Genomic DNA, 24,447 nt, shown 5'->3' on the forward strand with positions numbered 1-24,447 from the left:
AAGGAAGTAAGCAGCACATGATTTTATGATCACAGTTCATAACTTTAGAAGTATTTATCATGAAGGATAAAAAGCCAGTGCTTCATTTAGTAAAGGTTTTCAGAGATTTTAAACAAGTATTGAGTGTTTTGTAACAAAAACGGAACATATAATCTTAATAGGTGAGAGAAAATTGGTTAAAAATTGGAGAAAAAAAAAGTTCTCAAATTTACTATAAATTCGGTTGATGTTATTTTTCTAATACAGTAAAACAGTATCCAATTCATTATTTTAGGTCATTAGAAGAAAAGTATGTTTTGTGCATTAAGTAATTTAATTATTATAATTTGGAGTACCCTGCGTCATGACGTCATCACCGTGATGTGCTGCTTCATTCGTAGTAAATGCAGAGACGAGAAGCCATCATCAGCGTTCCTCTCTTCATTTTTCTTCCTTATTTTCAGGAGTACTACATAAAGAAGAGAATAAACGAATAATTCACTGTCTTTCCTAGAAGATAACTGTTGGCCTTTAGGCTTCTGAGAACTGTTGTACCTTAAGCAGTTCATCAAGTTCCTGTTTTATCAACACAAAAATCAGCTCACCAGCAGCTAATAAGCAAAATCCAAAACAGCTATTGGCCATCTATAATAGTTATACAAAGTATGTTATTATTTTCTGTATAATTCAATCTGTATCCGTCTGCAAATACAATCTATGACAATTTGCCCTTTATGAACATTATTGATTTGATTTGATTAGACAAAAGTAAAATACACTTTTTCGTGAAGGATAACAATAAAGTTAAGAACTTGTTTCCATTCCAGTCATTGATGTGGTTTTTGGCATTGTTTAATATTATAAATATAAAATTACAATGAAATTCCACACTTACAAAATGTACAATCACAATTAAACACATACGCAACATATAAAAATTCAATCTTTTATTTGGAGGGATGTAGTCAATGATGATTCAGAAACAGTAAATTATGGGGTTTACAAAAACATCAAATGTGTCAGTACTCTGAATGTCTTGAGTGTAGCTATAACAGTTTAATATGCTGTACGTTTAATAAAATAAACAGTGCAAGTCCACTTGGTCAGATAAAAGAGTTCAGTTCAATTGAGGCAAGAAAATCAGAGTATCATAGTATTTATGTCATGAAAAAAATGACTGGGTAGGTGAATATTAACATTCAAAGGAAACCATGACAGATAAATCAGATAGAAGAGAAGAAAAACACCTGGCTGTCTTCCAATAAGGAAACTCTATGAATAGCAGATCTGTTGAAACAAGTGTCACTGTCTGTCTATAACAAGCCAAAACAAATTATGTCAGAGATATAATCAGATTTTCCTTTTCCTTTTGTTTTTTTATCAACTCGTAAGTCATAACCTTCAATTTAAGTCACATTTCAAGTGAAATACAGTTCAATCATGACAACTCTCTGAGTGTTTGTCATTGTCACTGTCATGACAATGTTGATATGTTTGGTCTTGGCGGAAAAGATCTGCTACACTGCTGCTGCTTTTATTGCTGCTGCTCAGGGGCGACTCTAGGATTTTCATTTTAGGGGGGCTCAGCCCCCATGAGGATATGAAAAAAAAAAACACTTTATTTTAGGGTCCAATTCTCGCTATTAACGAGTAGCTTATTAGCACATTAGGATATTGGCTATTTATTATTACTTATAAAGCAAATATTAATGCCTTATTCTGCATGACCATATTGTACATCCCTTAATCATACAATGTAGGCTGGTTTATAATCACTGAGATCCCAAATGTGAGGTAGTAAAGGCGGTTCGAGGGAAAATAAAAATTTCCATGACATATGTGCATTTTAAGATTTTCTGAACGCCAAAACATTAGATAACAATAGCTTGAAAACCATGTCAGATATGACTGATTAAGTTTTTCCATTTTCGTCAGTGAAGATAGTAAAATATATGTTTAACTGATATTTATGTTTTATGAATCTTTTTCATAGATATGTTAATTTACTGAAGGCTACCAGGCTACTAGATTTATTAAATTAATTCACAATATGCACACATTCATTACTAATCTTAAGCCCACAGGCTGAAAAAAGATGAGCTTTTTTATTTACTGAATGCTACAAATGGAATTATATTAATTTACAATATGCACACATTCATTACTATTAATCTTATGCCTAATCTGAAGAAAACGGCTTTGTTAATATTTCTTGTTCGTTAATTATATTATAAATGACATTACATAGGCCTATTTCAATTCAAAAGGGCAAAATTAGACGAATGTTTATTAATTTGCCTGAATATTTTTGTCATTTGTTTAACATTTCTGACTTAAAGAAGCAGCTGTCAAATATGAAATGTTTAGTTTAGCTACTTATATATCTCACAATTGACGTCGAGTCGTGCGGCTAAAATTCACGCTCAGCCTCAGCAGCATCTGTGCGTACATAAAGCCTGCAACAACTCTGATTTTCTCAAATATTTTGACATTGACGAGCGGTGACAGACCAATGAGGCTCAGATCGACGCGCATTGATTCTCTGAACCTCTGCTTCTGACGTGCGCTCTGCTCGGCGCCACTGCGGATTAAAGAACACACTGATTAAAAGACGGGACGTAGCCGAAGCCTCCCGCCAGTTTCATATGTTTTAAAGGTTAATCACAATTTTTTTAAGGGGGCTGGGCAGAAGTTAGGGGGGGCTGAAGCCCCCCTAAAAAGGGCCTAGTGACGCCCATTCTGCTGCTGCTGTAGGTTATCGCTGCTGCAGAGCAAGTTCGGGACTTGCTACTACCAATACATAACACAACACGTTGCTGTGAGCAGGAAAGATATGCTGCTGCTAGAGTGTACATTAATTACCCATAGCAGATCTATACAGGTGGAGCTGGGGAAGGTGGAGGGTTTGTGAAAGCACGCTGCACTGCTGAGGGCAAATGCTACCAGAGTATTTGAAGGTTTGAACATGCAAGCTCATTGGCTACTGATACAGCAGGAAGCAATTAGCTGTGCCCTAAAGATGACGATGTGATTACGAACAGGTAGTTAAAGGTGCGGTACACTCAATTACACAAAAATGATGCTATAATATGGCAGAAATTGTGCCATAAAAGTGATTATTGGCTTGTAATCATAGGGGAACCACTTTTGGTGCTATATAGCACCATATCTTTAAAGGTGCTATGGTACTTTAATGACACTATGTAGAACTCATAAGAGGTGCCATATAACATTTTATTTCTTCATCAAAAATGGTGCTAAACAGTTCCAACAGTGGTTCTTTGGCCTCTAAAAAACCTTTAAAGGGGCTTAAAAGGTTCTTTGTAAGGCAGTAGTGCTATATAGCACCTTAACCACCCCCAAAAAACACTGAAAAACTGCAGAAGAACCATACAGGGGCTTAACAGGCTCTGTATATGATAGCGGTGCTATATAGCTCCTCAGTCATCCCAAAGAACCGCTGAAGAACCACTGAAGCACCTAGATTTTGTGCTATACTGCACTTAAAGTGGTTCCCCTATGATTACAAGCCAAAGACATTCTGGAATGCACATTTCAAAGTAGAATAACTGGCTGTCACATTGGTTTTCTGAGAAACAAGTAGGTGAATTTAACATGTTTCCTTAATATCTGCAAGCATATGGTATTTTTATGTTTCAGTAAAGTGAAAAACTTACATACAGCACCTTTAAAGGACCTATTAGCCTGCGCCATCTAGAGTTTATGACAGAACGTTATATATGTACAAAATAAAAAGTAAACAACATTATAAACAATAACTCGATTAACTCAAAAAATTTAATAACACAAAAACAAGGGTTCCAATAACATTAAATATTTACTCCAGCATAAAAGATAACCTTTCTGATCAGACTAACCTTTCTGAACACACAAAAGGAATTTATAAAGGGCAAGAAATAAGGAGGGAACAGGTGGGAGAAATCAAACACTAATCAGATAACAAGGGGGAGGGATCAGACAGAGACACAAGCAATTAGCCCAAAATAACAAAACACCACATGTGCTCAATGAGACAGGACAGACATGTGACAAATATATAAATCCTCTCATACAAATAGATACCATAAAGTTATCTCAATACTATTACAAATCTTTCAGTCATTTGTCATTGTGGTTTTAAGATTCTCATTTCCTTGCCACATGACTTGAAGGTTCAGCCGTCTTTAAAAGAAAATTGAAAACATACTTCTACCTGCCAACATTTCTGTCATATGAGATTTGACAAACAAGTTGTAGATTTAATCATTTACATTATTTGGATTGTAAAGTCCACCCACTGGCTCAAATTTCGAAATCCAGCAGCTGGTTGAAGGACTTCTGCGTGTATGTCTTTTCTGGCGCTTCTGTAAAAATCACTTTAATTCATTAAAATGTGAAGATCCATTTCCTCAAATAAGTTAATCTGACTCCAATTTTATGTGACTCGATAAACTGTGTTACGTTTAGAGTTTATCAGCTGATTTTAAGATTAGTTGCGATTTAATTTAGATCGTTGATTTTCTTAGTATCACTTATTTTCAAATATTAATATCCTCCATGGGACCCGGAGTCTCAAATAGGCTAAGCGTCCGGATTTCGCTTGCTCTAACGGACACAGATTAGTCAGTTCTGATATTACAGAGGATTGCAGGGTGAACTATCTTACCTCTAAGTGAGTCACACATGTGCACTCATAATAAAACGTGTAATTTTAGTGATAGTCACGGAGACTGCAACTTATAATAACAGTGGCAGTCAGAAATCAGGTTTTCCCTCATGCATGGCTCAATGCTCCCGCTATGGGGTTCCCAGTATGGTTTGCCCTGGCAGAGAGATCTGCGGTAACCCCTACTTACCCTGCATGGACATGAATAAAATAATGATTTCAGAAGAATACAAGATAAATCAAAATTTATGTTTATTTAGCCAGGCAAAACATCAAATAAAGGAATTTAAAAATCCAACATACACAACTGATCAGCATAGAATACAAATCACAAATACCAATTAATAGTATCAAAATAGTATCAAAATAGTTTCAAGGAGTCATACCTGGCAGTAGAGACACACCGCAACAGTGTGGGAAGTTCTGATTACAGATGCTTCCTTGAGCGGTTTGTCAATTCATTTTAAATTTAAAGTAATTCTCCACTGCTTCATACTGATACTTTGTATAGTAATACGTGCAAAACTATAACAATTACAAATCTAAAACAATCCCTGTCAGAATTCTTTGTAATATTTTGTTTAATGTTTAAGGTCATGAATTTACACAAAAGTTATTCATTGAGTATTACTGGTAGGCCTAATTGTGTCACATGATATTTTTCAGTTGTGTAAGCCTATAACAACTGCAAAAGAAAAGCACAAAATTATTCAATTGTAATGAGAGATGAGCGTGACAACTGGTGACGGCATGGAACTTTTATTATGCCACAGTCGCCGCTTTCGCTTCTTCCGGACAAGTGTATGTGGGGTAACGCAGTGCTGTTTTATCATATTTGACACATTTTAATTTAAAAAGAATTATTAATACTAAAACATGGTACTCGTAGTAAATGAAGAAGATGAGATTCAAACAATAAGACTGAACTTGTTGAGCTATATAACAGTGATTTGTTTTCTGTCTATAAATGTATCCAAACAGTTGTTCCCTTGTCTAATAATACTCATAATATATTAAAGTGTCATTGGTGTTTGCATGGTTTCTACAAAATAAAACTGGACATTTATGGTAACGCGGGTATGATGACATTGATAGGCAACGCACAGACATGGGCCGTGTCCTGGTTAAAATTGCTTATTTCTCTGGATTTAAACATTCTTGGAAACATTTGGGATAATGCAAATACACATGTCAACAAAATATATAACACTATTCTAGTGGTTTTTGAATATAATCCAAAAGTATTACATATTGTGCCTTTAAAACCAGCCCTGCAATTTTGAAATAAGTCTCTTATGCTCCCCATTTCTACATTTATTTGATCAAAAATACAGTAAAAACAATAAAATTGTGCGATATTATAGGAATTTAAAATAATTTTTTTCTATTTTAATATATTTAAATATGTGTCACATGATCTTTCAGCTGCTTTTTAAAATGGATAATAACAACATATGTCTTGAGCATCAAAGCAGCATATAAGACTGGAGTAATGGCTGCTGAAAATTCAGCTCTGTCATCACAGGAATTAATTACATTTTAAAATATATAATAATATTATAAAATATATACCAAATGGCAGTTTATGTATTTTGTTTCTTTCTTTTTTACCTGTTGTCTGTGAGGGTGTTTGTAATGATGTTTTAAATATTTTTGTGCTTTTAGTTAGGTTTGTTTGTGTACTGTTGGCTTCAGAGGTTGGTGGTGCAGCGGACGTGCCTGTGAGGAATGTTAAAAAATCACAGAGCGCAACAGTATTTACACTGACTCAATAGGGAAGTAACCTATGAATGTATAATTGTCTCTGAAACATCATGAAGCATTTTTCCATTAAAAAAACATCATGAAGCATTTAGTTTGGTTAATTTGTGTATTGTTGGCTTCAGAGGTTGGTGGCGCAGCGGATGTGCCTGTGAGGAATATTGAAATCATCACAGAGCGCAATAGTATTACACTAACTCAACAGGGAAGTAACCTATGAATGTATAATTGTCTCTGAAACATCATGAAGCATTTTTGCAAAAAAAAAACACATATCTCTAAAGACACCACCAGCCCTGCAATAGTGGTTATATTTGATTGTTCTATTTAATGCTTTTGGTTTATATATTTTACCAGTCGTTTGCGAGTCTACAGGTGCTGGTCATATAATTAGAATATCATCAAAAAGTTGATTTATTTCACTAATTCCATCCAAAAAGTGAAACTTGTATATTATATTCATTCATTACACACAGAGTGATATATTTCAAATGTTTATTTCTTTTAATTTTGATGATTATAACTGACAACTAAGAAAAATCCCAAATTCAGTAAATCAGAAAATTTGAATATTAATTAAGACCATTACAAAGAAAGGATTTTTAGAAATCTTTGGCCAACTGAAAAGTATGAGCATGCACAGCACTCAATACTTAGTTGGGGCTCCTTTTGCCTGAATTACTGCAGCAATGTAGCATGGCATGGAGTCGATCAGTCTGTGGCACTGCACAGGTGTTATGAGAGCCCAGGTTGCTCTGATAGTGGCATTCAGCTCTTTTGCATTGTTGAGTCTGGCATATCGCATCTTCCTCTTCACAATACCCCATAGATTTTCTATGGCGTTAAGGTCAGGCGAGTTTGCTGGCCAATTGAGAACAGGGATATCATGGACCTTTAACCAACTGGTTGCTTTGGCACTGTGTGCAGGTGCAGTCCTGTTGGAAAATGAAATCTGCATCTCCATAATGTTGGTCAGCAACAGGAAGCATGAAGTGCTCTAAAACTACCTGGTGTACGGCTGCGTTGACCTTGGACCTCAGACAACACAGTGGACCAACACCAGCAGATGGCATGGCACCCCAAACCATCACTGACTGTGGAAACTTTACACTGGACCTCAAGAAACGTGGATTGTGTGCCTCTCCTCTCTTCCTCCAGACTCTGGGACCCTGATTTCCAAAGGAAATGCAAAATTTACTTTCATCAGAGAACATAACTTTGGACCACTCAGCAGCAGTCCAGTCCTATTTGTCTTTAGCCCAGGCGAGACGCTTCTGACGCTGTCTGTTACAGGAATGCGACAGCTGAAACCCACACTCTAAAAAATGCTGGGTTAATAATAACCCAAGTTGGGTTGAAAATGGACTAACCCAGCAATTGGGTTGTTTTAACCCAGCGGTTGGGTTAAATATTTGCTTAAAACAACCCAATTGCTGGGTTAAAACAACCCAATTTCTGGGTTAAAACAACCCAATCGCTGGGTTAAAACAACCCAATTGCTGGGTTAGTCCATTTTCAACCCAACTTGGGTTATTATTAACCCAGCATTTTTTAGAGTGCATGCCCATACGTCTGTGCGTTGTGGTTCTTGAAGCACTGACTCCGGCTGCATTCCACTCTTTGTGAATCTCCCCCACATTCATCATATTTACTGACTAAGGTAACCTATGAATGTCTTTAATAATTGTCTTAGAAACACGAGGGAGTATTTTACACACACACACACATACACGTGTATGTATCTCAAACTCATTAAAAATAGAATTAAATAGAATTAAAATCTTTTTACGTTTAAAGGGTCTGACCTGCTCTTAATGAACACAGAGCAAGCTATTGTTGCACATAAAACAGTCTATGTTCAGAACAGCGGAAAGAATTGAAAAGAATACAAAAACCTTTAGAAACTCATAGCGTTCAGTTCAGCATCACACATCAGATATACACTCACCTAAAGGATTATTAGGAACACCTGTGCAATTTCTCATTAATGCAATTATCTAATCAACCAATCACATGGCAGTTGCTTCAATGCATTTAGGGGTGTGGTCCTGGTCAAGACGATCTCCTGAACTCCAAACTGAATGTCAGAATGGGAAAGAAAGGTGATTTAAGCAATTTTGAGCGTGGCATGGTTGTTGGTGCCAGACAGGCCGGTTCGAGTATTTCACAATCTGCTCAGTTACTGGGATTTTCACGCACAGCCATTTCTAGGGTTTACAGAGAATGGTGTGAAAAGGGAAAAACATCCAGTCTGCAGCAGTCCTGTGGGCGAAAATGCCTTGTTGATGCTAGAGGTCAGAGGAGAATGGGCCGACTGATTCAAGCTGATAGAAGAGCAACTTTGACTGAAATAACCACTCGTTACAACCGAGGTATGCAGCAAAGCATTTGTGAATCCACAACACGCACAACCTTGAGGCGGATGGGCTACAACAGCAGAAGACCCCACAGGGTACCACTCATCTCCACTACAAATAGGAAAAAGTTGAACCAAACTTGGACAGTTGAAGACTGGAAAAATGTTGCCTGGTCTGATGAGTCTCGATTTCTGTTGAGACATTCAGATGGTAGAGTCAGAATTTGGCGTAAACAGAATGAGAACATGGATCCATCATGCCTTGTTACCACTGTGCAGGCAGGTGGTGGTGGTGTAATGGTGTGGTGGATGCTTTCTTGGCACACTTTAGGCCCCTTAGTGCCAATTGGGCATTGTTTAAATATTTGCAACACAACCACCTGGTTTTGGGGGAGTGGATCAGATATCTTTGAAGAGACTCCTCAAAAGGAGGATTGAATTCTCATTAGTTTTCAATCTTTCTAATACTACTAGTGACTGCAGTGAAACTGAGACAATTTTACCATTCGCACCGAGACCTTTAAAAAGACATCAAACATGAAAGGGATAAAACAATAGATTTACAAGAAACATCATCACTGGTATGTCTGCATTTGGTGACTTGAAAACAGGAAAAGGAGAGGGCAAAATGGGGAGGGGGGAGAAATGTTTGTCAGGGTGGTGTCACACAGTTTCTGTGAGATCTTCTCTCAAGATTAGTGACTTTTATTGTTCAATTTGCTGGGGTGTGTATCTCAGCTTTTGTCTTATCACCAAAACCAATCCTTACAATGGTAGAAAGACGAAGAGGGAGAAGAAATGGGTTGCAGACAATGGATGACAGTGACTTAATAAGACGCTATAGATTAGATCGTGCAGGGATCATGTTTGTTGCATTAAACCCAACTTTCAGACCACTAATTAAATAGACATGCCAGCAATCAGTGTAATTGGGAAGAGTGGAACAATGTTTATAATTCTAAGCCGATCAGATACCTTATAGGAAATTAACAGCATGGCAAATAATAAAAGGATTTATATACAACCCCAAATCAGAAAAAGTTGGGACAGTATGGAAAACGCAAAAAAAAAAAAAGAAGTGATTTCTAAATTTACTTTGACTTGTATTTCATTGCAGACAATATGGACAATATGAAATATTTCATGTTTTGTCTGGTCAACTTCATGTCATTTGTAAATATGCATCCTTTCCTGTCATTCAGACCTGCAACACATTTAAAAAAAAGTTGGGACAGTAAAGCATTTACCACTTTGTAATGTTGCCATTCCTTTTCACAACACTTAAAAGACGTTTAGGGACTGAAGACACCAAATGATGAAGTGTTTCAGGTGTAATTTTGTCCCATTCTTTGGTGGGCAACAGTACGGGGTCTTCGTTGTCCCATTTTGCACTTCAAAATGCGCCACACATTCTCTATTGGAGACAGGTCGGGACTGCAGGCAGGCCAATCAAGTACCCGTACCCTCTTCCTCCGCAGCCAGGACTTTGTAATGTGTGCAGAATGTGGTTTTGCATTGTCTTGTTGAAATATGCATGGATGTCCCTGGAAAAGATGTCTTCTTGAAGGCAGCATATTATGCTCCAAAATCTCTATGTACTTTTCAGCATTAATGGTGCCTTCACAGAAGTGCAAGTTACCTTTGCCAAAGGCACTGACACAACCCTATACCATGACAGACCCTGGCTTTTGGACTTGTTGCTGGTAACAGTCTGGATGATCCTTTTCTTCTTTGGTCCGGAGCACACGGCATCCAATCCCTTTCCAAAAAATACCTGAAATACTGATTCATCTGACCACAGTACACGTTTCCACTGTGTGATGGTCCATCCCAGATGCCTCCAAGCCCAGAGAAGTCGACGGCGCTTCTGGACACTGTTAACATAGGGCTTCCTTTTGGCACAGTACAGTTTTAACTGGCATTTGTGGATGTAACTACGTATTGTGGTACTTGACAAAGGTTTGCCAAAGTAGCCTGAGCCCATGTGGTGATATCGCTTATAGATAAATGACGATTCTTAATGCAGTGCCGCCTGAGGGATCGGAGATCACGGTTGTTCAGCTTAGGCTTGCGCCCTTGTCCTTTACGCACTGAAATTCCTCCAGATTCCTTGAATCTTTGAATTATGTTATGCACTGTTGAATGTGAAATATCCAAATCTCTTCCTATCTTTCTTTGAGGAACATTGTTTTTAAACATTTCAATAATTTTCTCACGTATTTGTTGGCAAACTGGCGATCCTCGGCCCATCTTTGCTCCTAAAGGATTCAACCTTTCTTGGATGCTGCTTTTGTACCAAATCATAATTACAATCACCTGTTGACATCACCTGTTTCAAATCACATCATTATTTAACCATTTTACCTCATTACTAGCCCTAAATTGCTAAGTTGTGTAATGAGGACGCTGAGTCTGAAGTAGAATCCATTTGCAGAGTTTATTGAGCAGCAGCAGGAATCAACGGAAACCGTTAGACAGGCAATAGGTCAAATCCAGGAAATCAAACCAATCCGTGAACAAACACAAGGGAGAATCCAGAGGCAGAGTGAAAGGCAGACAGCAGGCCAAAAACAGATATCAGTCCAATCAGGCAACCAAGTCAGAAGGGATAATCCAGATAATCACAGAAGAACCAGGCAGAAACATACACGAGGAGGGCAATCAGGTACACAAAGAAAACGCTCAGTATGACCGTGTGGCTGGCAATACTTCGCAATGTGTGGCTACAGCTTCTCTGGCTAAATAGTCACCAAACAGGAAGTAGAAGTAGAAGCAGCAGAGGGAGCAGATCCTAGTCAGTATTCGGGAGACGGCTCCCTCTGCTGGTGTGGCGTTACAAGTTGCAGGTCTGGATGACAGGAAAGGATGCATATTTACAAATGACATGAAGTTGGCCAGACAAAACATGAAATATTTTGTGTTCATATTGTTTGCAATGAAATACAAGTCAAAGTAATTTTAGAAATCACTTCTTTTTTTCTTTTTTTTGCGTTTTCCATACTGTCCCAACTTTTTCTGATTTGGGGTTGTACATATATATAATGTGTGTGTGTGAGTAAGAGAGAACGGTAAAATAGGACAATTTGCGCTTGTAATTTCAAAGTGAAGGCTTAGAATAGACCCTATATTTAAAAGCGCTCCTTTTTTCCCCTTTTTGGACAACCAACCAATCATAGTCTTCAAAAGACTGTGTCATACGTAGCAACGGGGTCAGCCCCGCCTCTTCACTAAGATAAAAGTTTTTGTATTTTCCTTGCTCAGAGTTGCTCTCAGATCGGTCCTGAAGAGCTCTTAAGCTAAGACTCCTACATAAAAGTTTTTAAGCTAAATTACGAGTTTTCTGAGAGCACTCTTAGAATCTTTATGAATACGGGCCCTGAACATTATCACCTGTCCCTCATGCAGGAAGCAGATATTTGGCCAAACAAAGCCCATAAAAGAAAACCAGTTAAGTGTGTTTTATAAATGATAAGAGACAGATAGTTTCAAATACTGCAACACTTTCAAATTCTCAAATAAATAATGTATTCCTTAATTCAACTTAAACTTATTTAATAATAATTAAATGTTGATCAAAACTCAAAATTGTAACAAAGATGACATTTTAAAACTTGTAAATGATCAAAAACATTGTTTCTTTTAGTATTTACTTAACACGGAACAGGTGAGAAGTACATTTCATCCATGTAATATGCAAGGTGCACGGGTAAATTTTGGCACCCCTTTCACCCAATGTTGTAAAATTACAACATTGACATTACAAGCTCAATCTAATATGATTAAAGTATTCAACAGTACCTTAATATCTGCATTATCTAGACATATTATCACATAAAAAAATATTTGGGGGAATTTACTTACTTGAATGTTGATTTATCCAGTCCAGTAAAACGCCATGATCTGCTTCAAGTCAAGTCCGCAGGTTGTGTGAGTTCATGGCCAGGTAAACAGGCCTATTCACAAAATCTTCCATCCAATAGCATTGCAAGACTGAACAATAGGACCCATTAGTTGTGTAAATGTGGTCTTGGAGAGAAAAAAAATATCTACAGGTTTATTTTAGTAGAGCTAAACTTGATGTGGTAATATTACAACAGTGGGTCTTACTGGGTTAATCCGAAGCCTAGTAAAATAGTGTAACGATGGAAGTTTAATTCACGTAACAGACACTCTGATGAAAGCATAGTCGAATATGTGGCTGAACTGAGGAAGCTGGCACAAGATTGTAATTTTGGAGACATGCTCACTGTTATGCTGAGAGGCAGATTAGTGTGTGGTGTTAATGATGACAGCATACAACGGAGATTGCTAGCTGAGGATGGACTGACGTTTGAGACTGCACTAAGAAAAGCTCAGGATATTGAAGCTGCTAATAAGGATATGGCTGATTTGCACAAAGACAAAGGAAATTGACTGAGCACTACTCTCTTCAAGATGGATACAGGAATGTGCTATCGATGTGGGGGAAGTAACTATGGGCCGAAAGACTAAGTTTGCTAAAGAAAAGTGTTGTCATTGTGGTAAAATTGGACATGTGCAAAGAGTGTGTATAATGAAACCACAAGAAACGAGTGTTGATAAAGGTAACCATTAACAGAGAGTCATCACTGGAGCAGTATCCCATTCCCCGAATGGAGGATATGTTTGCGGTTTTAGCTGGAGGAGAAAAATACAGCAAGTTAGACATGAGTCATGCATATCAACAGATTCTGTTCGATGAAACGTCAAAACAGTATGTGACAGTGAATACACGCAAAGGATTGTTCACGTACACCAGATTACCTTTTTGAGTTAGTTCCAGTCCAGCCATCTTCCAGAGGACAATGGAAGGGTTCCTGAAAGACATTCCAAAGGTAACGGTATATCTGGATGATATCTTGCTGACAGGACAAGATGATCAGGAGCATTTGAGGACACTGGATCAAGTGTTGACACGATTGCATGAGTATGTTTTGCGGTTGAAAAGGGCAAAATGTACATTCTTGGGGAAGGAAGTCATTTTTCTGGGACACAAAGTGGATGCCAGTGGTATTCATCCAGTTCCTGAAAAAGTCCAAGCAGTTCAGGATGCACCAAGACCAACAACAGTAACAGAGCTGAAAGCATATTTAGGATTGTTGAATTTCTACAACAAGTTCCTGCCCAACCTCTCAACACTGCTTGCTCCATTGCACAAACTTTTGAAGAAGGATGTCCCCTGGTGTTGGAAAGAGGAACAAGAAAAAGCCTTTAAAAAATCAAAAGAGTTACTGCAGTCTAACAGGGTTAATCCAATATGATGAAAACAAAGAATTAGTGCTTTCCTGTGACGCTTCAGTGTACGGTGTGGGAGCCGTGTTGGCCCATCGGATGGCAGATGGAGCTGAGAGATCTTGTATCACGAACACTTTCAGTAGCAGAAAAAAACTACTCGCAGCTAGAAAAGAGGGTTTAGCTGTAGTGTTTGGGGTGAAAAAATTCCATAAATATCTTTATGGCCGTAAATTTGTGATCTGTACATACCATAAACCTTTACTCAGTTTACTGAATGAACTGAAAGCTGAGTGTGTCGGGAAATATTGAATATTAATGGTGGTATTGGGTTTGTTCAGGTGGCGCATTGTGTTGTTGGGCTGTAGCACAGTTAAAAACAGAGAAGAACGCGCAGTGTTTGCGCTCCTGTGCGTGTGTGTGTATGGTTGGCTATGGAGATGTGTCCTAAATAAAAGAGACCATCTAGAAACTATATTTCTCTCTAAGTTTTCCCTCTGTATCTGAGATACAACACCAGGCAACCAGTAACCCAAGTTTTTCCAACCTTCTACCTGTGAAAGTGCACTGGAACGGCAGTCAAACCCGTGACGTCCCACCTGTGAACTTTTTTTTTTTTTTCAGTTACAAAATTATGTACAGAATAACAGTAATAACAGCAAAAATAAGTAAATAAAAAAATACAATAATAATACAAAGAAGATCATTTGAATATGCAACAACATAACAAGGATGAATAACTATATACGCATGGGGTATTGAAATCAAAATTCGAAATAATATTTTTTTTTAAAAATAGCGGTCCTTAAAGGCTTTACAGCAGTCTAAAGTCTTTTTTGCCTTGGTGTTCCTTACACCCTCCAATGATTTAAGATACTGACAAAGCTCAAACTTAAATTGTATGAAATTAGGTGTATTCTTTGCCCATCGACATTAATGAATGTGATATTTACCTAAAATAATAAACAAATTAAGAACAAAACAAATGTTTTTTTTCTAAAGGTTTGTCATAAACAAATAAAATATTTTTGTCCTCCAGAGTAATGTCAGTTCCAGAAATCTCCTTTTAAAAGACCTTAACATCACACCAGAACAATTTAGAGCAAATACAATTTTTTTAAAAAGATGACAAATAGTCTCGTCATTCAAATTACAAAACACACATTTCAAATCAATGTCTTTCTTAAATCTTTTAATGACCTGATTGACTGGGTAAACGCAATGAATGATTTTAAATGAAACCTCACAAATCTTATTGATGACACTCAATGTCCCGGAAGTGTGAATTCCAAAAACCCTAGCTGGGGGAGTCCTAAATGAACTACACATTTGTCTAAGGAAGCTATTATTAAAAAATGTTTATCAACAATATTTATACCATCGAACCTTAAAAGGTTAGTTCACCCAAAAATTAAAATTCTGTCATTAATTGCTCACCCTCATGTCGTTCGACACCCGTAAGACCTCCGTTCATCTTCAGAACACAAAAGAAGATATTTTTGTTGAAAGCTGATGGCTGAGAAAGGCTTCAGATAGGCCTCCATTGGCATTCAGTACATTTACACTCCCAAGACCCATAAAAGACACTTAAAACATCGTTACAAAGTCCATCTCACCACAGTGGCTCTACAATAATTTTACGAAGCGACGACAATAGTTTTTGTGCGCAAAAAAAAATCAAAATAACGACTTTATTCAACCTCTTCTTGTCTTCCGTGTGTGCCTCCACGACGCATGCGCGAGAATATGACGTAGCGCCGGGGTTCGGGAATCCATGAAATGCACACTTTAACCCCATTTTGAGCACTACGCCGAGACCTAAAGCACGATCAATGTAGAATTCAACAGCTTAGACACGCGCGTCTTCCTCTGCTTGTAAACAAATCACTTCTGGGTCATGTGTCCGAACGCCGGATCTACGCACACACGGAAGACAAGAACAAGTTGGATAAAGGTGTTATTTAGATTTTTTTTGCGCACAAAAACTATTTTCGTCGCATCGTAAAATTATTGTAGAGTCACTGTGGTGAGAATGATGGACTTTGTAACAACGTTTTAAGTGCCTTTTATGGGTCTTGGGAGTGTAAATGTACTGAATGCCAATGGAGGCCTATCTGAAGCCTTTCTCAGCCATCAGCTTTCCACAAAAATATATTAATTTGTGTTCCGAAGATGAACGGAGGTCTTACGGGTGTCGAACGACATGAGGGTGAGTAATTAATGACATCATTTTCATTTTTGGGTGAACTAACCCTTTAAGCTAAAATCATTAGTTATATTCAAACCAACAGCCTCAGCATCAAACAACAACTGAAGGAGACAAGAAGGTATAGCATCAAAAACAACTGCATAATCCCTTGCAGATATTGGAAGTTTGAATTTATCAAGAAATTCTGTGTCACCAATAAAATATTGCTTCTAAACCAATATTTTTAAAAAAGTGTTTTATTCTTATATTTAATATCTTTATTATTCCATATAAAACAACTTAACACTGCTATTTTTGTTAAAAACTAGATTTGGAATATAATACCACAATTTGTTATTAGATTTGACACAATACTGAATCAGTCCTGATCCCAGTTACGTGCTCTGACATCACATAGCCCGCGAAACAACAATCCCAGGCCCTACGGATGCGGTGTTTATGAAAGTCACGAATTACATTAAAAAAAAAGGTATAACAGCTTCTCTTGCCTTATGTGCCGTTTTTTCTCCTCCGTTTCCCTCAAATAAGAGCTAATGTAAAGCTAGTCTGCTAAGTCTGTAGCATGCCACAGGTCACAATTATTGCCAGTTATCAAACTTCACCTAACTATTAAATCAGTCAACAGTTTACAGAAAACATTTTGTTTACTTACCATGGCTTAACTCTTCCGTTGTTGTCACAATGTTGGCGCTAGACTACGGCTACTACTACCACTTTTTGTAACACTACTCTTTTTACCTTGGCTTAGTCACTGAATTTTAGAGCACCAGGTAATGGACCAGTAGCTTAGGTTCGCTACAGAGGGCAAGTCTTTAATAGGCACATATAAAACACAGACAATAACTAGAAACGTAACAATTTATATTGTTTGTGCAAGATTAAATGAATGTAAATGAAGTACAATTACAATAACAATGAAATACAATTAAATAAATAAAAACACAAATTAATGACTTGTTTCTTCTCAATCCCTTATGAGTTTCTTTTTAGATATCTTCTCTAAGTGTTATTTATTTAAATTGTTTTTTATATATATATATATATATATATATATATATATATATATATATATATATATATATATATATATATATATATATATATATATATATATTCTAATTATATGGTTTATAGCTTAAAGGGTTACTTCAGTGATTTAGTATTAAGCTTTGTATTTAAACTGGGTCATTTATGTAGAAGAAATGTGAAATTGTTTTTGAATTTGGTGCCTTCTAGACTGAGAAAAGACAGAAAATGTATTTTTGTCTCATGTGGATGAAAGACAACAACTCCCAGAATACACTTGCTTCGCTGCCCCACTCCGTACACCGTCGTTTTGATCTTCATAGTAATACAATCATTTCGTTCAGTTAGAGAATAAACATTACAATTAAAAACTGAACGTGTCTTTTCAATAAAGTGTGAGTGAGACGAACGAAAGTCATGGCACAGACGCAACAGTGTCAGATTTCCTTCATCATGAAGAGCTGAGGTAACGTTAAGCGCCAGTCTGGCCCGTTTTCAGATCGCATATGGAAGCTAAACTATACCAGGAATTCATTGAAAGTTGAAACACTCACTTTGCTCTGCATCGCACCGTTATGAATGTCCATGCGGCCGTCTGTGTCTTACATTCTGTGCGTGAGATCTCTCCCCTATGGGCGGGTTGATAACATGTGGAACAGCTCCATCTAGTGGCTGTAGTCTTTAGCCTCTGGCCAAAAAATCCTCAGATGAGGCAAAATTACGATATTTGCGTCATCAGAGGATTTTTTCCAGAAATAAAATGCATAATTCTCTCGTCTCAGGGGGATATGAGGGGGGAAATTACCATAATTTGAATATACTACCGGGTTTCTACTGATACAAAGCCTAATGCTAAATCACTGAAGTTACCCTTTAAAGGTGTCATGAACTGGCTTTAAAAAAAAAATAATAATAATAATTTTTTTGTTTTCTTGTGATAGCAATGCTGCCTTTTACGAGTGTCTATTTTACACTAATGCCTAGATCACAAGAAAACAACTTGTCAACAATGTCAAGATCCCGATAAGTAAAGAAATAAAAAAATAATGCTGCATGCTTTAGGACTTAAAAAAGTGTCCCTTTTTTGTTCCGTCATACTCCATCAGAAAAGAGAACTGATGTCGTTGCATGGGGAACTTATTTGTTACACTTAGTGTAAATAGCCTGTCTTGTTGACAAAGGCTATTTACACTAACTCTGACCATAAATGTCTGGTTGCGCCTATAGGGAGGTTGGTGCGTAAATGTAGCTTTTGACACGATCGACCCGAGTTTGAATCCCCTTTTTGCCGAACTCACTCTTCTCCCTTTTCCCATCACATATCAGATCGGAAAGGCATTTATTTTCAATAAAAAATGAAGAAAATGTTTGAAAAGTGGTAATGAATTGCCTAACAAGTGTTTGATAATAAAGTATTTATCGGGTAGGGTTAGGAGTAGGTGTAGGTGTAGGGAAGGCTTTATTGTCCCAATAAGGCGGCATCCATTTAATAATTTAAATAAATATAATAATTTACAATCTATGTTATTATTGCATCCTGTTAATGTACAACAATACTGAGGTGCAAATAGTATCTGCCACCATTTATAAGTATAAATAGCATCTAAATTGTTTGCACTTATTGCAAAGAACTGCTACTTTTATATAGTGTAAATATGTCGCTATTTTCTAAATAGTATATCACTAAGAAAATGAATGCTATTGTCACTTAGTGTAAATTAAATACATCGCTATTTTCACTAGTGTAAATAGCATCTAATTGCACACAGCATCTATTATTATAGCACCTAATAATATCCATATGATAAACAGTTGATGTTAGTTTAATGAATTAGTGCAAATAAGTGCCTTGTTTAAATGCCAATAAAACAACTTATGTCGAGATAAAAATAAATAAATACATTTTAAAAAATGAATGCTGCATGCTTTAGGACTTAAAACAGAGAAACTAGATGAGTTTTTGTCATGATACTGAGAGTGAGGACCCAGATGCAGAATGAGCAGGGGGTGAAAGTTATTAACAATATTGGACACAGGACAAGAATGGTGAGACAGGGACAAAGTCCAAACAATAGGGGCAGGACACAATGGGAGAACTGGCTGGTCAGGGTAGAGACAGCAAGGATGTGATGGCCAACGATGGTTGGTGACATGACTTGCTGCAGAACCAGACTGGTAGCCAGGCCAGGAGAGTCAATGACCAGGGGAAACTCAGGACACAGGGCAGGAACCAACACATGACACACACACTAACACAGAGACACAAACAACGAGAGAAAAAGACAAACTAACACCTAAGAATAAAGAAAACAAAATAGCCTAAATAATAACTGAAGCTAGCAAAAGAGAAAAATAATAATATAAAACCAAGCTCAATAAATGAGTGAAACTAAGAAATACAAAGGAAATAAAACAAGAACGCACTCTTACAGGAAACTAGAGAGAAACTAAATAAAGTAAATAAGTTAAGCTAGAAAAAGCAAGACAGAACTGAAAATAAGTCTAGGGAGACTAGACCAAAAATAAAGACAAGAACTAGACTAGAGTAAAACCTCAAAACCTCAAAACTAGAGAAGTCCAAAAAATAAGGCTAGGGAAAATAAAGCAAAGGACTATAACTAGGCAAGATCAAATACTAAATCACTAGGACAAGCTTAGCTAGACACACAGCATAAAACAAATGTACACAACGAACCAGCAAGGACAAGAGGGAAAGGAGCTCAATATAAAGGGAAGAGCACATGAGGATCAGGTGAACACAATTAAGCAAACAAGGACTAGACAAGGACTAAACAAGGACTAAACAAGGGGGCATGGTAAAGGGAAACAAGGGAGGTGGGACAAGAGGAGCACATGGCCAACACAAGCAAAGACAGAGCCATGTGGTCAGACACAAGACAAACAAAGAAACATTGAACAGAGACCAGACAGACAAGACTATGGGCAGGACCCTGACAGTACCCCTCCTCCAATGGATGCCTCCAGGCGTCCACACGAGGCAAAGGAGTCAAAGGGGGTAGCAAAGGGGTGCAAACATTGGCGTCCCATAACAGCCAGGAAACAGAGCGGGTGGAGCTGGGAGGGTAGGAGTCAATCCAGCGGTATAGTTTGGAATTGCCCATGGAGGTGCTGGCTTTGGAGGCACATGACGGCCAGGCAACACCAAAGACGGGATGGGAGGGACGGGAAACTGATTAGTGGCACTTCTAGAGATCGAGGCCCACTTCACTGGTGGGGGCCTCCAGCAGGGTTTGGGGTCTGGAACAGATGCAGGGACAGTCTCTTGATTAGGGAAATGCTTGGGAATGAATTCAGGAGCCATAACGGCACTGGCTGGTAATGACGACTGCTTTGACGACTGACAAATGTGATGTCAGGAACAGCTTCAAGGGCTTTATCGGACTTAGAAGAAATACACCCTGCTGAAGACTTTAGGGCTGAAGCAGACTTCTTGGCTGTGTCGAGAGTGGCGGAGACAATCTCAGTGGGCATGACGAGACTGGCAGGAAGTTTCTCATTAGGCGAATCATGGCTGGTGAGCAGCTCAGAGGTGGCCTCCGTGGCAATGCCGGGCAGAGAAAGATGCCCTGAAATGGCCTCCGTGCTCTGGAAAAGCCTCTTTGGCAGTAACAGGAACCGTTTCATAGGAAATGACATTACAAACTGGAATGGTCTCTGAGAACATAACATGACAGACATCAGCTTCTGTGGGCTCAAACGGGCTTCCTGGCTGTTCTGAGGAAGCCTCCATGGCCATAACAGGCAGTGTGAGATCTTCTGGAATGGCTTCCAGGACCAGTTCAGGAACAGTTTCCGTTGAGGTTGCAGTGCTGATTTGAATGTCCGGCTTGGCCATGATGGGACTGGTAAATGTTTCAGGCTGCGCAGTCACAGGTTCCTTCAACCCAGGAATAGCTGGTGAAGTAAGTGGTACAGGGGTTGGTTCAACCAGATTAAATACCTTTGGAAACGCTGGATACAGATCCAACAGGGTTGGGTCCTCCTGGACCATATGGTTAGAGACCGCTGTAACCGGGCCCTCCTGGACCAGTGGGTCTAGGACCTCTGAAAGAAGGGGATATGACTGCACAACATGCCCCCTCCTCCGGGGGCAGAACAGTGCATGACTGGCCACTTCTGGTGTGACTGCAACCTACTCAACCGACTCTGGGAGGACTTGAGTGGACTCATGGGCAGGAGCCGACTTGACAGATTCTGGAGCTCGCTCAGGGGCTGGAGCCGACACTGGACTGAGCTCAGGGGCTGGAGCCTCTTGATTCAGGCCCTCCCGTACCAACGGGCTAGGGGCCTTTAGAAGGGCATCTGACCTGCCAACATGGGCCCGGCTCCGGACCGGCAGCAGGGTCGGACTCGACGGGCTTCGGACCGGCTGCAGACAAGACACCTGACAGTTTTTTTCCAAGTGTCCCTTTTTTGTTCCGTCATACTCCATCAGAAAAGAGAACAATGTCGTTGCATGGGGAAGTAATTTTAATTTAGAAGGCATAAATAAATTGAAAAATATTGACGTGTATGGATAAATAATTTGTAATACGGCAATATTCCATCCATCCATCCATCTTCTTCCGCTTATCCGGGGCCGGGTCGCGGGGCAGCAGTCTAAGCAGAGATGCCCAGACTTCTCTCTCCCTAGACACTTCCTCTAGCTCTTCCGGGGGGACACCGAGGGGTTCCAAGGCCAGCCGGGAGACATAGTCCCTCCAGCGTGTCCTTGGTCTTCCCCGGGGCCTCCTCCCGGTTGGACAGGCCCGAAACACCTTCCCGGGAAGGCGTTCAGGAGGCATCCGGAACAGATGCCCGAGCCACCTCAGCTCGGCAATATTCCTTGAACAATAATTGTGAGGAACTATTGTTAGAACTAGCCTACTTTAAAAAAAAGAAATACCCTACACATTTTGAGGGAAATTACTTAATTACACAAACGTACGGTGATTTTTTTGTACTCTTTGAACCTGGCTAATAGGTTACATCAATTTAAAACATTATTGAATACAAGTGAACAGTCAGCCATAAAGTGAGAACAGTGCTAAGAATTAAGTGCTTGAAGGTTCAGACCAGAGAGCAATTAAATAGTCTGTTCTATACTGTTTTACTGTTTTATATTTTTATTGTTTTACTGTTATATTGTTTCAGCAGGATCAGTTGTGGACTTGCAGGGAGGGTCAGGGTGTACTCAACATCTGCTGCGGTGACAGATATTTGTAGAACAGAAAAATGGTATGTAGTGAAATGAAAATGTGTGTACAGTCATAGCAGGCATGAAGTAAATACTAAACAAGTGGAACAGTACTAAGCAAAACTTATATCAGTACGGAGTATGAGTCCCTCTATGTGTGACACTTGAGTGCTGAAAATGTAGAAAAAGTTAATGTGCACTCAAGGAAATCACACTTTGCATTTGGCAAAAAAATATGTAACACGTAAATGCATTGCTGCAGGTTTTAGCACATATGTTACAGGTGAATATATGTGCATAACATATGCTCCACATCAAAATAATCTTACCATTTTAACACAGACAACTTTTTAAGCTGTAATCTCTCAATGATTGGTATTGTGTAAAACAGAGAAGTAACTGCCAGAAGTAACTGTTAGCCTCATTGCTTTAGTGCACATTTTAAAATAAAGACCAACACCTGACGTAGATTTGATAATAAATCAAGTCAATATCACAAAGTAACACTTTTTTCCTTTTGCATTTACCTTGATAAATTGGCAAAGCCACATGCAGGTGAAGCGCCGTCCACTGATCTGTGCTGGCAGGGTCACAGTCGGAGCGAAAATCGCCTTCCTTAATTTAATGGTCGTCTTCTTTCTCACAACAAAATATTCAAGTAATGTAATGTTAATCCTTTTTGGTTGCACGCCTGTTGATGGGATTTGATGCTTCGTGATTTTCCTATGAGTTGTGAGCAGGCTCAAGCACGTGACTATAATGAAAAAATACTCTATTATCCTGTAAAACTTGAACATTAGCTTGCCGTTATTAATTTGCTCGTCAAATTCTGCCTCATTTACAGTATTCATGTATTTATGAAGAACAGTAAATGACTGTACAAAGTGTCCCATATTTTTACAGCAATTTTTTACACTGCGTTATCGCTGCTGCAGAGCAAGTTCGGGACTTGCTACTGCCATAACACAACACGTTGCTGTGAGCAGGAAAGATATGCTGCTGCTAGAGTGTACATGAATTACCCATAGCAGATCTATACAGGTGGAGCTGGGGAAGGTGGAGGGTTTGTGAAAGCACGCTGCACTGCTGAGGGCAAATGCTACCAGAGTATTTGAAGGTTTGAACATGCAAGCTCATTGGCTACTGATACAGCAGGAAGCAATTAGCTGTGCCCTAAAGATGACGATGTGATTACGAACAGGTAGTTAAAGGTGTGGTACACTCTAAAAAATTGGTTTGTAATCATAGGGGAACCACTTTTGGTGCTATATAGCACCATATCTTTAAAGGTGCTCTACAACAGCACCTTTGTCTCCCTATAGGTACTATGTAGAACCCATAAGAGGTGCCATATCACATTTTATTTCTTCATCAAAAATGGTGCTTAACAGTACCAACAGTGGTTCTTTGGCTTGTAAAGAACCTTTAAAGGGGCTTAAAAGATTATTTGTACGGCAGTGGTGCTATATAGCACCTTAACCACCCCCAAAAAACACTGAAAAACCGCAGAAGAACCATACAGGGGCTTAACAGGCTCTGTATATGATAGCGGTGCTATATAGCTCCTCAGTCATCCCAAAGAACCGCTGAAGAACCACCGAAGCGCCTATATTTTGTGCTATACTGCACTTAAAGTGGTTCCCCTATGATTACAAGCCAAAGACATTCTGGAATGCACATTTCAAAGTAGAATAACTGGCTGTCACATTGGTTTTCTAAGAAACGTGAATTTAGCATGTTTCCTAAATATCTGCAAGCATATTATGGTATTTTTATGTTTCAGTAAAGTGAAAAACTTACATACAGCACCTTTATAGCACCCTCTATTAGCCTGTGCCATCTAGAGTTTCATGACAGAACGTTGTAAGTAAACAACATTATAAATATAACTCAATTAACGAAAAAAAAAAAATTAATAACACAAAAACAAGGGTTCCAATAACATTAAATATTTACTCCAGCATAAAAGATAACCTTTTTGATCGGACTTGGTAACCTTTCTG

The 24,447-nt window shown here is 38.5% G+C and overlaps 1 long non-coding RNA gene across 1 annotated transcript; it reads right to left on the reverse strand.

Annotated features, from left to right (window-relative positions):
• Positions 1-6,254: 6,254 nt before the first annotated feature.
• On the reverse strand, positions 6,255-13,878 carry LOC307132554. The gene is made up of 3 exons (XR_013817309.1): positions 13,545-13,878; positions 12,624-13,418; positions 6,255-7,575 (listed from the first exon to the last, which is right to left on the reverse strand). It is a non-coding gene; the product is annotated as an uncharacterized lncRNA (long non-coding RNA).
• Positions 13,879-24,447: the final 10,569 nt, after the last annotated feature.

This window comes from Gobio gobio (genome assembly GCF_949357685.1).
Source record: "Gobio gobio genome assembly, chromosome: 10".
Taxonomy (NCBI): Eukaryota; Metazoa; Chordata; class Actinopteri; order Cypriniformes; family Gobionidae; genus Gobio; species Gobio gobio.